The 5,405-nt window shown below is 35.5% G+C and overlaps 1 long non-coding RNA gene across 1 annotated transcript; it reads right to left on the bottom strand.

Annotated features, from left to right (window-relative positions):
- Positions 1 to 1,319, bottom strand: LOC126827201 (uncharacterized). The gene is made up of 3 exons (XR_007682604.2): positions 593 to 1,319; positions 302 to 463; positions 1 to 182 (listed from the first exon to the last, which is right to left on the bottom strand). It is a non-coding gene; the product is annotated as an uncharacterized LOC126827201 (long non-coding RNA).
- Positions 1,320 to 5,405: the final 4,086 nt, after the last annotated feature.

Here is a 5,405-nt window from a genome sequence, read left to right on the forward strand (position 1 = left end):
GACACGTCAGTGGGATCTTTTGGTCGCAGAGTCTGTCGGGTTCTTTGTAGCGACCTTACAAGTGCTGCCATGGGTGGTCTGCTATGAATGGGTTCTTCTGCAGAACCGACACTGGATAAAACTCTCTCCGCTATTGAGGAACATGACTTGGTAAAAACATTTCCTTTGGCTTCATGCTTTGCCTGTAATGATAAGATAAAACATATTAAACTACAAATATATTATTGGTTTATTTATATTTTATTTATTTACACACATATATAAATTTTTAATTTAATTGATATATAATTTTTAAACCTACTGTAACTTTTATCTTGGTAGCCGTTTGTATACCGGGTTCTGCTGGGTGAAGATGGTTCTTTAAGCCTGGTTGGTATGTATCACCATCTTGGATTACTGTTGCCGGACATCGTGTTGGTCCGCTTCTTTTGGAACACCTCCAAATCGTAGTTTTCTTCTCTGTCTAAAATATATAGAATTCATTTATTATTATAGAGTTAACTAGGTTAACTAGAGTTAATTATCTTTACATTTTGTAGCTGAAATACATTTCTATACCAGGTAGTTAACTAGGTAAAATAAATCACCCTACCTTAATTGTATAACTAAACCCTTGGTTGTCAAACAACTTGGACTTGCCACGGGAGGAACCAGCTTCTACCTGCGTATACACCACTACGGGTTCTTCGTCGCAGAAGACACTAACGTCGGCATCGTCTGAGATGGAGGACTCCATGACCGGAACTGGCACATCGTATCGGGTTTCGGCTGTAAACGATTCTTCTACTTCCATAGGTTCAGTTGTTGGGACCTCCATAACTTCTTCTTCTTGTTCGTCCATATCTTCTGTCTGCTTATTAGATTAAAGGTTGTTTTTTTAAACATAAATTAGATTACAATTCAACTAACACAAAAGTGTAAAAAGATTTTTTTCTAGTCTGTGCCCGCGTTTATGTCTACTCTTGGCAAAATCGTTATAATATAAAAAAAATCATGAAACAAGAATCAAAATGGCCGCCAATCGGGTCTCCAACGCCAATCCAACCTCCCAAGATATAATTTCAAAACAGATTCTTACCTGCTGGTTCAAGTCGAGCCGTTTCTGCTTTAATCATAATGTGATTCTGTAATGTAAGTATTTGAACAACATCGTAGCGCCGAACAACTAATGTTAATTAAGCATGATTTCAGAAAAATTGAACAGATTTGATAATAACATGCCGAAATTTTTTTCCTGACCGCGCCATATTATAAACATGAACTTCCGGTTTAAATTGTTGGAGTTTTTTTTAAGGAAACGAAATACTAACATTATACAGAGAAACAATATCGATGCTAAATTACATACATGGTATTATTTTTTTTATATAAATATTCACAAACCTGCGGTCTATTATTCTATGTGACCATTAGCTTACATTTGTCAAACATATCACTGCTCCAAAATCATTTCAGCACGTTGTTAAATGTTAAATTAATTGTGTGAAATCACGTCATTTAATGTCCGCTTCCACCGAGATGATATCGCAGACAAAATGTAGCCTATAGTACGTTGATTTTATCAACCAATCACATTCAATAACAGTTTTACTTATTTTCTTGTCAACGCATTTGGAGTCAATTGTTAAAATCACACCGGGCATGAGCGCTCAACAGGCCTTTGATCTACCAGTTTATTGGGCCCAACTTTATTTTAACTACAGACATCTTAACACCAATTAGCATTCAAGTCTGTCTGGCTATATTGTCTGAGTAAAAAATACCTTTCTCTTACTTGTAGACCCCGGATTAAGACTTTGTATGGAGTTCAAATTTAAAAAAAAAAAAATTTGTTGACGGTACACATTACTTGTGTTAATTATATGGAAAAAACACAAGATTTGTGTTAATGCATTAAAAGGAACACAAGTTTGTGTTAATGCAATGCAAAACAACACATAACTTGTGTAGAATAATTTTCACACAAGTACTTGTGTTGAGATCCAACACAAGTTTTTTTTCAGTGTATGCTTGTATAGGCTAACAACGACAATATAGATGAGTTTGCAAAGACACACCACAGAAAAACGTAGATCTTATGTTTAAAGACTGGACTTGACATTCCAGTTTCTCTAAACCATTATACTGACTTCCTGCATTCATAAACATCTGTCCAGGGCCGGCGTAAGCAACACATGATTTTTTTGATTTTTTAAAAAAAATTTTTTGGGGGGGCTACCATCCTAAGAATTTTAGGCGAGGGTCCTGGGCCGCCTAGGCCCCTGAATCTCCTGGGGGTCTAAATCTTCGGAGATGCTTTCTGGGCGATTTCTGGCTAATGATTTTGATGTAACTTAAAAAAAAATATGTTTAGCAAACATCTGGGTTCCTTTCCATATTGGCGCGTAATGGACCGTAACTTTCTAAATTAAGGCCCCTGATTGTACCCTCTTGATGTCACATTTTTTTAAAAATCTGTTCAAATATATAACCGTTACACCATACGTATGGGTGAGTCCGAATTTCCTAAAAATCGGACCGAAACTTCCCATCTAATGGCTGATTCCCTGTATGCAAATTGTGTAAAAGCACATAATACCAAGGTTGTAGTCCGTCTAGAGGCAACCATTTTCACCCGATTTGGATGAAACTTAAAAAGAGTGTCACTAGTTCTTGGATGAGTTTAATTTTAGTGCGCATCAGCCCCCAAATTTATAGGAAATTACTGCAACATGACACTGGTCATGTGACAGTAGGGCCTACAATATTGGCCTAAGCCTCGTTTAGCCGTAAACACGTCCATTAGATAAACTATTAATTAAGAAAAAAAGAATATATTTCTTTTTGGACAATTAAACTAATTATCCATTCCTAAACGGTCCTCATACAAAATACAACTAGATATAATTCCCCCCCCCCGCAGATCGCCGCAAAGGTGTTTCAATTAACCTGCTTACACACCAAACAAACGCTCACGTAGAAATAAATTTATTATATGGGCATTTTTCACAGAAAGATGAAATTACGGTAAAGACGAAATGCTAAAAAAAATTGAAATGATTTTAGTTTCTTTGGTCTTAAATGAAGCTCTGTCCAATGTAGATTTTGTATTTCAATTTTGAATGCAAGAAGTCAAAATGTTAATGAATAAATCCATTTTACATAAATCCTAATTAGTCTTTACCGTAATCCACATTACGGTAAAGACCTTACGGTAAAGACATTCAAGAACACAATGACTACATGGAATAAATTACAAATGGCAGATTCACAAAGATTTCTCATAATGAAATAAAATAGGGCTTAATGTTTTACTTTTGTGAACCGACCAGGCTAATGAAGACGGGCATGCATCGCGCACCTACTCTTCGTCAAATTCCAACTGCCAGAGGTTCTTGTTTTACATGCACATATGGACTTGATTATCCTTGTCCTGCTCTACTGACAACAAAGGGGGGGGGGGGGTCAACACCTGGATCGAACGTCGGACCTCATGGTGTGTGGGAAGCCGCTGTGACTCATTGATCAAGACGCATGCTCACTAACCAGGGGATCTCTGATTCATTTCCAGCGTTGGCCGAGAATGTGCCTTCAGATCTTTTAGCATGATTGTCTCTTGTTATTGGTGCAGGACAGGGTCAGTGACCGTGCTAAACATTCGGCAATGGTGACGATTCTTTTTATTGGCGAATAAAATGATGATACTAGCGAAAATTTTGGCGAATGAATTTTAGAGAGTGTTATTTCGTGAATCTGCTAATATTAAACTTGAACTCGTCTCATTCAACGCTTCTTTCGATCAACTCGTTGGAGTGTCTATTTTTAGTACATTAATTACTCAATCTTACAAGTCGCAAATCAGTCAATGTTACGCATTAAAACTATCAAACACAGTTCCGTCCCTTTTGTGTGGCACAGCGTTGCTTACATTACATTTGGCTAAAACTTTCTGAATTGGCTAATAAAATTTTGATTTGGCTAAAAATTTGGCTAAAGGTTTTAAGAGTCTACTATATATAGGTTCTGTGTACATGTTGGCATGCATGTAAAAGAACCGTGACAGAATTCGTAATAAGAGTATGTTGTTGAACAGCAGTTCGGGCAAAATAGTCCTCATAGACTACTGCATGGAATACATGTGCATGTCTATCTTAATTATCCCGGTTGGTGCAGAAAAGTAAGACGTTAATCCTGGTTTCATTTAATTTCCTGGTAAGTGCCTCCAAATTAGTTTTAAAATAAATTTTGTAACATAAATAAATGTCATACATGTAAGTTACAGCAGAGTTTAACAAGTGCAACATAAACCTTTCACAGCTATGGTAAGGCAACCAGGGGGACAGACTGACGTTAAGGGCCCTAGTGACATCTTAAGACATGGCCCTATGCAAGCCTACTCCGACCCTGGGTGAGCCAGCACCTTATTCACTGCACATTTTTCATAATACATGTATATATATCTACATGTAAGCTTGTATGCTCTCCACTTAAAAAGTTACTCCCAAGAACTGTTTGCGCATTCTTTGCCAAGGCTACTTAAGGTAATAAGTTTTTGAATAACCGTAGAGCAAATGATCTGAAATCATCTGCAAGTAATCCTCATACATGAAATAAAACTATAGTTGATGTCAGGAAAAAAAATCAAACTACTAAAATTTATCAATAATTGAAATGTCCATATAATGTCAGTCTAAATATTAAAAATCATTTGACAATATATATTAAACAATTAAAATTTAAAGTAGTCAATTAAGAATTCAAATAACTGACAGATAAAACATTTAAAAAGCAAAGATTCGACTTAAAAAATAAATTGTGAATAATTCACATTTCTCTTTCAATGTTTTCAATGTATAAACTTGCATCGAAGCAAATATGGTGCGGAATGCATGACATAATTTTTAACTTTTAACCTAGCAATGCATATATTCTTACATATAGAAAACTGACTATATTTACACATGTTAAAATGCTAACTTATTTAAGATTTATTCCTTAAACACTGTAGTTTGATTTTGTTTTATTTCCACTATTACTTTTCATTTATTGATTAACAGATTATATTTTATACTCAGATTAATTTCGTAAACATTTTGACATTTCATAATTTTTAATACTGGATCTAAACGAGCCCATAGCAGAAGGACCATGCCTGGACTCACTACTGACAGTCCCGATACACTTTGTCACCAACTTCTTTTATTCAAGACAATAGCATGGGCTGTATGAGTGCTACCAGACATGGACTATTAGCCTTAAATGTTGCGATTACATGATTAATATTGGTAACTAATTCATTCAGTAAGACCTTTTAGTTATTATATGTGTCATATAACCACAAATAACATCAACAATAAGTCTAAATTTACACTTAAATCTGTCATTCTTCAAAGACAAGTCTTTACCGAAATGCCAACCTGTAGACC

The sequence above is a fragment of the Patella vulgata genome, chromosome 7, assembly GCF_932274485.2.
Source record: "Patella vulgata chromosome 7, xgPatVulg1.2, whole genome shotgun sequence".
Classification (NCBI taxonomy): Eukaryota; Metazoa; Mollusca; class Gastropoda; family Patellidae; genus Patella; species Patella vulgata.